General features: G+C 39.2%; 1 long non-coding RNA gene across 1 annotated transcript; it reads left to right on the top strand.

The window, feature by feature from the left end:
* Window positions 1-4,532: 4,532 nt before the first annotated feature.
* LOC120291237 lies at window positions 4,533-8,692 on the top strand. The gene is made up of 2 exons (XR_005549167.1): window positions 4,533-6,165; window positions 8,356-8,692. It is a non-coding gene; the product is annotated as an uncharacterized LOC120291237 (long non-coding RNA).
* The last annotated feature ends 4,084 nt before the right edge of the window (window positions 8,693-12,776 follow it).

Raw genomic sequence — 12,776 nt, 5'->3', positions numbered from 1 at the left:
ACTATGAGTTTTGATCGATGTACAATAGATAAGACTCGTGAATAGTATTGTATTATATACTATATAGTTTGTTGTATGTGAAAGTATGGGTGTGATTTTCAGTTATAAAAAAGATAGCCCTACATTTCTATTCCATTGTTTTACTGTCTGGGGATTTTCTATATGTTTCCGCATGTGCATATTAAATGAACAGGATCGGTGATGTGTTTTAGGACGTTGTTATTAATCGATCATGTGAGGGATGGGCACGCGTTCTAGGATCGGAGCGTGACAACAGGGGCATGGTAAGAGAGAGAGAGAGAGGCATTGAGGTTGGTGGTGGGCTGTTTTCCTAGCCCTTACGGTACGACTCTAACTCCACAAGTCGATGAGTTCCAAGAAGAAAGAGACTCTTGTGAATTCCGATGTGAAGTGAGAAATCTTTTTCTTGGAAGTCTATTAGTGCGAATGATGGAGATGCATGCAAATAGAGCATAGACGTAAGTTGTCTTTTCTCAGGATGCATTTCCCGAAAATTGCCAAAATTCTCCATCAAAGGGCCTTAAACATGAACTTTGTCTGCACTGATGTTATGATGTGTTCAATTTTTCTTTTTTTATTTCGCCACGTTACTATGTCCACCACTGTGGTTATTATCACATTGTACAGGGCCCTCAGCCCATTGCTTAGCAGACCCGGGCCTCCAGGTAGTAAAGAAGCAGCTGCAGGAGTGAGCCGGGCGCTACAAACGCCATACCACTAAGCGCAAATTTTTCCTTCTGTATTTATATCATTTATTTTATTTGTACATTTATCGGAGCGACCCCTCATTTCTCTTCCATCCAATTGACCCAACATTCACGTTCACAGAAATCCATGAGCTGAAAATTCATTGAAAAGTTTCAGGATTGTGAATTTCTAATGGTTGGTCACGATGAAAATTCATAATATCGTCCTTGTAGAAACTCTGATCGACCTTATTCTCAAGGCGTATTGTGACTAGATATACATAAATTCATCACTTAATTAGGGAAATTATACTTTTCTGAACAGCCTTAAGATCAGAAGCCATAGTTAAAAGTCATGATATTTGCAATCCGGCCATCCTGATATGAGCAAACTGATCGTCGTTGCTCTTGCAAAACACACCCCAATTACATCAATTGCTAGTAATTTTAACTAAGTTTATTTATTTTTTAATCAACACTCAAGGTTTTATATATTCAAAGTCAAGAAATTTTCTATTGGAGCGGGGGCTATCTGAGAATAGATTGCGTGGTCAAACATTGGTTAAAGAAAAAAAATGAGGTGCCTACAATAATAATTGCAAGGAGAAAGTACTTGTATTTGTTCAGAAAATCTAAACCCTCGTGCAAAGCAAATACTAAAAAATGCAAAAGCAATCGAAGGCCACCATGAGTCCATGACAATGAACTTTTGGAATATCCAGATCTGGCTTAGTGTTATCGCTCTTGATTTCAAGAAGACTCCTTGAAAGAAGAGATATATGCTCTCGTACCATACTTGATGAGGAAGAAAAAGCGAGCAGCTTCCTATATTTGATGCGTTTCTGTAGGGTTTGTTTGGACGTTAATTACGAAATATTAAGTATTAATCAATAATATAGGCAAATGAGAAGAGAAACAGGCAAGGAAGAGAATGAAAAAATTTCTTACCTAAAATATAGAGTAATCCTTGATGCAATTAGGAAAATTGTAGAAAATAAGAAGAGTTCTAGAAAGCCACTTCCACAATAGTAGAAGCTCTTTCATGAACTTTTAGTAATCCAAATGGCTACCATTTGTGATAATAAATTATATTAGATCGTAATTATATATCGATACAGTTAGAGGAATGGAGCAAGACAATGTCAACAATAGTGACAGAAGAATCCATCCGTACCTAAATAGAATCTTTGATTGACCAATTGGTCTAGGCTGCTAGTGTCGAGGTCCCGGTCAACCACCGAGGATATGGGTTTAAGCGTCCATGAGGCTGGCATGGGGTCCTTGGACTAGGGTGTTGAGGTTGTGGGCCCAACCCTAAGTTCCTAGTGTCTCAAAGTATAATATCTCTTGATGTCTCTCCAAAACCTTATGGACAATCTCAACCAGCAAAGAGAAACAAATACACTAACATTTAGCTAGCCCTCAAGGTCCTTGGTGACTCGAATGTCCCATGATTTTGATGGTGATGTAATTGGGGTGTTAATGTTAGAGAAACAAATACACTAAGGCTGTGTTTGGTAGTCAAGATAAAATTCATAATAGATTATTTTATCCTACATTTGATGCATACTCAAAATAAGATAAAAGTCGGATATAAAGAGATATAAATTAAATAAAATTATCTCATGAGGGAGGTGAGATAATGATGGATAGGATTCCTAACATTCATATTATAAAAGTTTTTTTTTTAATAATAAACTTCTTAAATTAATAAAATCAAAAAAATTAAAAACATATTTCAATATAATAATACTTGAATTCTAATATAAGAAATTCAAAATAAAAATAAAAAATTAGTTATTTTAATTTAATCTTATTTTTATTTATATATTCGAATTTAATTCTATTTTAGAATATAGATTCAACGTGTTTATTACATATTTTTGGTATTTTAGAATTTTAGGTATATCAATATAGTTTACTATTTAATAAAATTTTATTAGAGAGTGAGGGAAGCAGAAGAAAGAAATAACAAATAAATTAACAAAAAAAGAGAGAAAAATAAAATAAAATAAGCAAAAAAAAAATGAAGTAGGCAAAAGTGTCGCAGAGACTTTTATCATCTCTATTTGTGAAATTTTTGATTCATTTATACTAATATGCCATTTATACCAAATAATGTAAATAATATGATGTGAATATATCTGACTGTGGTCACCAAGCACTGGATAGAATATAATAAAATCATTGGATTTCATATATTATCTTATCCATTCCTATCTTAGTTAGAAACTTGAACAATCAAACGTAGCTAATAGTGTTAGTGAAATTTCAATAACGAGTGTTGCTTGGTAATTCAATTCGAAGTTATGGGATAACTACCCTTAATAGGTTCTCCAATAGTTGTATTTCTCTTGAACTATTTCCACCGATTAACTTCACCTTCCTTTATTTCCGAGAGTCATGTATTCAAGCTTTCACGATCTCCTGACTTTTAGACAGTTATCCCATCTGAAGGTGCGTGCTCCTCACTCCAAGAACTTGTTTCAAAAGTAGCAACCTTTCCCTCCGAAACAACATGCCCACTTTGATTTTTAACTGCTTTGTCAATTGTGAATCCTGCAATTGCACTTTAACGCTTCTCAGTTGAAGACCTGTCGGTCAATCTAATGTCTTGACTCGAGTTGGTCACCATAATCCTGTGCTTTTCAATCCTCCGAAGAACTATGATGGTATGCTGCTCTTTTTTCATCGATATGCATGCCAGCATTCATAACTTTGTTGTTCATCTTCGTATATTGACAATTGAACATGTGCCATCAAAGTGAGTCGATGTCGATCGCCAAATATTAACTCCTACAGTCATCACCAAGATGTCTCATGCGTGATGACGTTAGCTTGTTTTTCACATGACTGTTTGTGCTCACGTGCTAATTGTTTGTATTCATGGATCGAATATTTTTTGTGTAAACAATACCCAACCATCTTTGAGGCCCAATAAAAGCTATTCATAAGAAAAGGTATCATTAAGACATGTATCTATCTTTATATTTAAGAATACATGTAAAAAAATTTGTAATTGATTTTTAATATTATTATTTTGGGGGCAAATCCATGTTTTTTCCAATGCAGCTCCTACTCATTGGCAACCTGATATCAAAACATTACTTTCAATGACATAGTCTCATCAATTTCGTTTATAACTTAGGATCAAGAAATCTATAATTAGTGTTGGAACACAGGTCTCTATTCATTTTCCATTGAAATTCTTTTCTAACAGCTGGAACTTCGTCACTAGAAGCTTTAACAATAGTGTTCTCATGTATCAGGGCATATCTGCCAAGGTCTTGCTTGAAAACTAGTTAGGAAGTCACCACATTGTCCCTTGATCATATTATTACATCATTTATTTGATAGCAAAGCATTTACTATCAAAGGGACCAAAACAATTACGAACCAAAGTATTGACTTGGCCATAACAACCATGCTTCGGTAGGGAAATAGTCCGCGTGATTTTTTATTTTTATTTTTATTTTTTTCTGTTAATGCACCCTCCCAATTGACAATTACCGACGTCCATCTTTTGGTTTTAACGGAAAGGCAAATTTTCCTTTTTCCGGAAGCAAAACGCGAATAATTTTTCTTCAATGTTTTGTGGGGAAATCAAGAGGGCCCCCGGCTTGGCTTAAAATTAAAAGGCAGGCATACATGCACCATAATTGGCAGAAATCTAAGGAAACTCAAAAGTCATATGAGATCAAATTGTAGTTTTTGTACCGTAATAAAGGATGAGATGAGGAATTTAATTCAAAAAATACGGATGAATAGAAGGGTGAGGTGACGCAAGCAAAACCTCAAGAGAAGGTTCTAGAAGATGTTGCGTGGCTGGAGACGAGAGATTCTCTGTAACGGCACGGGAGGAACACGTCCCGTCACTGAGAGATTAACGGATTTCGGTTCGAGGAGATAAAGAGCATCGGCTGATGGGGCTGAAGCTGATCAAGCTACTGTTCCGTCGCCGCCGCCCGCCGCCGTTCGCCGCCGTTCCTGATCTCAGCTGCGTTGGCTAATGAGCAGGACTCGCGTTGGTACCGGTTTGGCTCTGTTCTTGGCCGAGCTGATTCGAAGGTCGGAATCCTTTGCGATGCCAGGATTTCGTTCGTCGGTTGAATCGCGAAAGGTCCTGTTGCCGATTCGAGCGTTCGTCGCAATGCAAACGTCACGGGCCAGGTAATATCTATTATCTTTGCTATCGAGATGGATGTTCTTTCTTTTAGGATTAAAGCACGCGTTGGGCGCGATTGGATTGTTGCCTTGGTCGGAGTGCTGCTTGTTGATCTTACTTCGAATCAGGCCGTGAATTCGAGCCTAAGACAGCGTAATTTTACTTCACGATTTGTTGACCACCGAGTGTTTGATAATATGCCTCTTAGTCACTGACATTGAATAGATTGCGGTTTCGTTCGAACTGAAGATGCGCAGACGTAGATTCATTATTTTCTTGGTGCATTGATTCGGGTTTTGTTTCATCATCATCAAGATTGATTCTGAACGTGTTCTGTTCTGTTTGTCTCTTCTTTGTATTTGGCATGTTTCTTTGCTGCGTTCGATGACAATGGCCGCTGACGAGAGGAATCGGAATTCAAACTGATGGTCCAAGTATCCGTCTCTAAGCTCAGAGGCACGGCACTTGTTTATCCAAGTATGTTTCTGTTCCCATGTTCTGCGTTTGAGTGATTATGGCCTGCGTGAGTGACGGTGATCTGGTAGGGAATGGAGAGGCCGATAATGAAATTGAATTGGTTCCGTGGTGAACTGAGACTGTGATGGAGATCCAGGGATGGTTGCCGGTGTCGATGGCATACGTTGAGGGGAAGGAGGTTTCCGGGAAGGAAGTTGACATCTCTGGATCTCAAGGTTTCACTTGGCAATATAGTTTTGTCGTTTTTATTGATGACGCTTCATTCAGCTTTTTGAATAAGGGGAAGAAATCATCGACTCTGTAAAATCTGACAGCATATGAGCGGTTTCAAATATTCGAAGAGTTCGATTTGATGCTCCCTTCCTCCAAGTTCTTTACAACTTGCCAAGTACCAAATTATATTTAATACGTTTCTCTAAATAGCATGGTATATTTATAAAGGATGACGTTCTTGAAATGAAACTCAGGTTGTTATAAAGAAGCTTTGTTGGCTGACTACCTTTTCTAAAAGGTTTGATGTTTTGCGAAAAATATGGTAAGTTTAAAAGTCAGCAGTACCTCTCAAAATTTAATTTGAATTTGGGTCAAAACCAGAACTAATGATTATTTGGATTTAATGCAAATCACTAAATTCAACCTTTTGACGAACCTATATTTGGTATATTTTTAGTAGGCTCGGCTTGCTAACTTGCATGTTTTGCAGTATCTTAGATATTTGACATAGCAAGAGTCAATATTTGAAGATTCTCAAAGGGAATTCACGCCTATCTTTGGTAACAGTGGTTACCAATGTAAAAAAATAAAGTATTTTGAAATGTAAGTTGTGACATGCTTTTAAATCGAAAGCTTCAACACCATTAACGTTTTCGGCTGCTTCTTTCAACATAGTGTTGTATAGAATTGCTTTTATCAGTGGGAGTTACTTATATTATCATGCTGATTACTATGTTTTGACGTTTCATAGTTGGTTCCATCTAGAAGGTACTGAAAATCAATTGAAATCATTTTATTGCATATTTTCTTGTAGAAAGAATGAGAAATCTTTGCAAGTGCATTACAATGTCAAAAGATTAATGATTGGATACCGGGAACCTGAGAATTATTTTTTGCAAAAGAGGTGAGCAAAGGATCATGACTTCAAAGACCTTTCCTAGTTGTGCAAAGGCAAAAGGAGATTGAGAAGCCTAAGTAACCGTGTGACTTGTGAAGCTTATGTTAGTGATCTAGGTTTAAAATTGATCAAGACAACTTGCATAACATTTTTGAATTAAAAATAAAATGTACTAAAAGTGCATTTGATTTTTCTAGCGTAAGTAAGTCTCATATTTTTGAATATCTGGTTCATACAAGTAAAATAAATTAATGACGATTCCTAATTGAATTGAATTGTATGTTAAATCGATTAAATTAAAACCCTAAAGTTACAATTGGTATAAGCTTGGAATATTTTGCACTAAGTCTTTGGCTTAGTAAACCCATTAACTTTCCTTTTAATAGGTCGCCCGGGAAAGGTCGCGATAGTACTCCTCCATGATAATCTAAGATTCAATGACTTTCTATCTAGAATTTATGCGTAAGTATAAATATAAAAACAAAAGAAAAGAAAGGAGCATGTTGAGCTTGAATGGAGAGCGACTGTGACCATGCAAAAACCCATGAAAGAGACTCAGCCCATGTTTTCACCGCGAGGATTTCCTCTAAACGTTTTCACAATTCCTGTCTAAAATGCTAGTCATGTGCTCGGGTTTAGGGAAGGCCATTTTCGTCGTTCACATCCGAGAAAGAGAGAGAGAGAGCAGAGAGATTTTAGAAATGAAAGTTCGCCCTTGGGAGAAACATTTCACCGTCTTAGCTGCACCACTGGCGAAAAAATCCTGCGAGCGAAATAATCTCCCTCTATCTTGTTGGTTTTAACTCTTCCGAACGCCACTCACCATTTCTATCTGTGGTTTGCATTCCGGTTCGCCTGTAGAGCCATGTCGAGATTCCCCTGTTTGACTCTGTTTCAGGATCTAGGAGCTTGAATTGTTGAGTTCCCGCTCACTCTACTCTTATCGGTGTGCTTCTTCATCATTGACGCCTCAAAGAATCTCTGCTCTTATATTTGCTCACTCGCCGAGGGGTATATTCGTTTCGAACAAAGTTACAATCGTGTCTCTTGTTACGGTTCTTCTTATATGTAAAGAAATAGGTAAAGATATAAGGTCGTGATTATTCGAAAACTGGCATCTAATGAGTCTGTTTTGATTATTTGGGTCTGATGTTTGCTGATTGAAATGATCAGAAACAAGTTGCACTTGAAATCCCATACGTGAGTCCCCTTTAGCTGAGAATCGCTTCACCTATTCAATAATTGCCACAACCAAGCTTGTTTGGATTTGCCTCCGATTTTGGTTTGTTCCGAGTTTATATGAAAGTTTACCACAGTAGAGAAATCTTTCATTGATTGTGAACCAGCATCCTCTTATTATCCTGCCATTACTGAGGCTGAATCTAAGTGTGCTTTTGTTATGTGTTTCCTGCACATTATTGCTCTATTCTGTTAATCCAAGTCCATGAGTTGTTGTTTCGGCTTGAATGAAAGTCGAACCACGATTAAGGATTGGTTAGTAGTTGCAACTCCTGAAGATGTTGTCTCCTTTGTTAGGATTGAGATAAGCACTTTGCATTTGTTTCCGTGAGTTGCGTTAAAAATGGACACCATGTGTTTGTGAAAATGCTTAAATGAAACCACGGACTTAATCGAAGAACTTCCTCTGGATTCAAATCATGATTGGTAATTTCGATCCACCCATTTCAACCCTGTTTCTTAAGATTTGGATGTGTGGCCGAGGGTAACTCTGATTTTTCTTTTGTCGTTGTTCTATGTTTTCATTGGTACTGTTCAATGGCGATTGCTGGAGAGGAAATAGCTCAAGATCGATGACGTGAACGTTAATCTCTTTCATTGGTTTGTCCATAGCTTTCCTTCTACCTGCTTGATTCGGTCGTTTTTGGATGTGACAGTAAGTGTTGGATGATCGGTGATTGGAATGATGACTGGCGGCATCCGCTAACAATAGCGGCGGCGGCTACGTCGGCGGAGGCATCGGTCTAGTGACTGGAGTTTTTTGATAGGGAAGCATGTCATTTTCGGTTCAAGATAAAATAGACATGAATCTTTGTCGAAGTTTTGGTTTTCTCGTATACGTGGGTTCCAAGGTTGCCGGGAAGAAGACGATGGGGGCAAGAAAAGAAGAAAAAAAGTTCTAATATTTTTGGTTCAACTCATACCGGTTACTTTATTGCACTGTATCTTTTACTCTCACTTCATTACTTTCTTAGATCAATTGTGATTCTTTTATATTTATTTTCCTATGTTGTGATTTGCTTTCTTTAGTTGAATGGTTAGGCTATATTTATTTTTTTGGATCATAATAAGCACCGATAAAAACATTGCATAGACACCTCTAGTGAGTGAGAACTTTATGACTACTAATTGGTAAAAAGATTGCATGGACACATTAATTGTGAAACTAGCCAACTATAGAGTGGACATTGTCACGCCCCGATCCTTGGGGACGCGCCCCTCCTTCTATTTGGTCGATTATTAAAGTGCGATATCCCAGGACTAATTATCGCCGACCCTTTCTTTTTATTACGCATGCGGAAAACGATTATAAATCCCGCACAATAAAACAATGGGATAGAAAAGCATGCCATATTTTTCATATTGAAATTCACAACCACACTTTCAGTAACATCACAACTTATAGTATATTTACAATACTTCTTACAGCATAAAAGTCTCACACCTATCTACGCTAAGACAAGGTGCACAAAAGGGATGGGATCTCAATCCACATCTGGGTTGTACTCAAGATCCCTCTCTGGATCATCTTCTACTTCAAAATACTTTCTCCTCTTCAGGTTCTTCCTCCTCAACTTTTCTTCAGGATCCTGAAATGGTTATTCAATAACTAATGAGACCACGTCTCAGCGAGTCCTACCCCCTACGACTCGATTAGTAAACTAATACACCATATGGTTGCCTAAGCACAACATGAGTCAGAGGACTTACCTTGGCCTCAGTTCCAACCTGCAATTCAAGGTTAAACACAAATATTCAAACAATTCACGACATCCGATCAAGCACTAATCAATCGACTAAGTCGATTACATGTCAGCCAAACCCTTTCTAGGTCATTCCCACTCATACCATGATTTCCCAGTGGTGTACTCATTCACCAAATCACATGTTTCTCGGGCGTCGTTTTCGCCAATGACATACCGATCACCGACACCGTGCGTTCTTTAAGGCGCCGTTTTCACCAGTGATATCCTCGATCACCAAACCACGTGTCCTTTCAAGGGCGCCGTTTTCGCCATGGTGACATCGGCTATAGACAACATCGTGAGTTCTTTAAGGCGTCATTTTCACCAGTGATATTTCCATAATCACCGAACCACGTTTGTCTATAAGTAATTTACGTGCGTTCTTTAAGGCGCCGTTTTCGCCAGTGATACTCCCTATCACCGAACCACGTATGTCCAATAATATCGTACCTGATTGGTCTCAACCAATAATGTTCTCAGTTAGCTCTCACCATTCTCCCTACTATATAGCCCATCAACGTACTGGCGCTATATACCCATGCTCAGCCAATACCAATCAAATACTCAATAACAAACAATTTATGACAATCCCTCAAATTTCACAATTTAAATCAATTCCATAAAAATTGAAGCTCAATTAAATAAACGGACTGCACCACGACAATCGGCACGAAATTCCGGCCACCGGCCATCCCAGTTGAATTTCCGGAAAAATAATTAATTAATTAAATAAATTTCGAAAATAAATAAATAAACATTAAAAAATCCAATTTAGGCCCATATTGCCTTATTGGAGCCCGAAACAGGTCGGGAAGGATCCCGAGATGCATTCAATAAATAACCAAACATTTCTACTTGCTAATAGCTAGGTCTAACCACCTAACATGCATCATTAAGTCACTAAATTAATTGTTCTAACCTAATCTAACCACCTAATTGCACTTAATTAAATCTAACCAACCTTAAGCATAATTAGCAAACTAATAAAGCATTAGTAATAAGTAAAACTCACTTGGTCAAAAGCGGGTATCGGAACACCGCGATGGCGACACGACTGCGGCCGAATCCCAAACTTTCGGCGGCGTCGGCGGACACTCGGGCCGGGCTCAAAAGCCTCACAAGCCTGCAGAAATTTCTGGGCTTAGGCCTGCTGGAATCCTTGGACTGAGCCTGAACTTGGGCTTGAAACAAAGCTGAATTGGGCCTGCCTTTCAAACAACTTGGGCCAAAGCTTGGGTCAAAATTTGCTGGGCTTCAATTCTAATTGATGATGGGCTGAGCTGGCTGCTGATTTGCAAGGGCTGCATGAGCAAGATGCTGGCCCGAATTCCAGCAACTGCTGGGCTGAACAAGACAGATTCGTGGCTGTGGTTGCGGAAGCCCACGACTTCAATTGGGCTGATTCGTGAAGAGCAACGGCGAAGCTAGAGGTGGCCACGCAACTGGAGCTGATTCGAGCATGAGGAGGTGGGACGCTGGTGGCCAACAAACCCAGCAGAGAAATCACCGTGTTGACTGGGTGCGTGGAGATGGAGCTTCGGTAGATCGTGGCCTCGCTTCTGTGGGGTTTTCACTGGACGCACGAAGAAACTGCTTGGGGATTTCCGTGAGTGGAGGCCTCACGGTCAACACCAGCTTCGCTGGTTGACTGAACTGAACGTAATAGTTCAGTGGGTGGAGCTGCCGCGTGGAGACAAGCTGCAGGGTCTTCAACGGCAGAAAAATTGAAGGAAAGCTTGACCGAAGAAGTGGAAGACGCCTGGCAGCTTGCAGGTGTTGCTGGCGACGGATCTTTGCACGGATGTGGGGCTTTTGCGGTCAACAAGCAGCTTCGGTTGCTGCCGCTGTTGACCGAAGATGACGCGTGGATGCAGAAGTGAAGAAGTCTTCTTTCGGTGCTGCACGCAGGAAGAGGAGACGCCTAGCAGCTCGTTCTTTGCTGGGTTGTGGCGTGAGAAATGGAGAGAGTCTCGCATGAAGTGAGAGGGAGAGAGAGGAGAAGTAATCCACGGCAGCTTGGGGAAGAGGATGAGAGGTGAGGGCCTTAAGCTTGATATTTTACAAAATATCTCCCAAAAAACAATTCTCGGTATGCATAATTTCCATTACCAAATGATCTCTACGCATTCTTTGGGCTCAAATCGGCATGGTCAAATGTTGTGGTAGGTGGGGAGACACGAATTTGGGGAGATGGCTTAAATCGCACAACCATTCTCTTGATTCCATCTCATTTGATCCTCACAAATTAATTGATCATTCATTGATCGCCTCTCGCATTTTTCCTCATTCAATCCACCAAAATCCAAATTGATACCAATGATGCACGCCCCCATCTCAAGATTCGATTTTAACTAGGTGCAAACTAAATTTCAATTCCAATCTCTCCAAATTGAGGTCAAATTTTGATGTAGAAAAATCCCAAGAAATTTTCTATAAATCTCCGACACACACAGCTCAACCCGAAAGTCAAATTTCCCATTAATTTAGCCAATTTGAACTTCGCCAAATTTCCGCGACGTCCGAACCCAATTTCCGTATAATTTCCCGAATCTCCGAAAATCTTCGAGGCGAGTTGATGCTTCTAAAATTGATTGTGACATGGCCAAAACTTTTTCGAAATCGGACTCGAATTGACGGTTAATTTTCATTCGGCGCGTTTTAGCGTGACCTAGACTATCGGGTAGTTTTCTAACTTTTAAGGCAAATGACCGTGGTCGATTTTCTTCGAGCCACTATGAACCCACTCGACTCAATGACGACTTTTGATTGTCGTGAAAATCTCGATAATTCAATTACGGACACAGGGTACCAAAACAATAAGAAAATTAGTCTAGTGTCGGCCGACGAATTTTTATTTCGGTGGTGTCACCCACGATTAGTCACATATCTCTATCGATCCGGTCTATCTCGATTTCAAATCGATTTTTAACTGTGCCGTAGTGACCTCTAAAGATGGACACGGTCAAGCAGTTCCGATTACGATCGAGTTCTCCAAGTCTATTGCCTTAAAATTCCTTAATAATTTCCCCAGCTAGTCTAGTTATTTCGAGAGTGATCGGCACGAGAATAACCCTATAGACGCGTCAATGAAATGCCCGATTTATTCAAGTAGAAGACAGGGTTGAAAATTTGGGATGTCACGTACATTCTCTTTCTTCTATTCAGATTTCACCATAATTTTGTATATTGGCAATAAATTTCAGAAAAAGTAAGAGAGATGTCACCCATAATTGCCAAAATTGACAATGGAAACATAATCGCTAAATCCAAATTAAAAGAAAGATGGAAGGCTGCATCTACAATCCAATCATCAAACCTTTCTTTCCTACTAA

This window comes from Eucalyptus grandis, chromosome 3 (assembly GCF_016545825.1).
Source record: "Eucalyptus grandis isolate ANBG69807.140 chromosome 3, ASM1654582v1, whole genome shotgun sequence".
Taxonomy (NCBI): Eukaryota; Viridiplantae; Streptophyta; class Magnoliopsida; order Myrtales; family Myrtaceae; genus Eucalyptus; species Eucalyptus grandis.
This window is presented reverse-complemented; position numbering and strand designations above follow the sequence as displayed.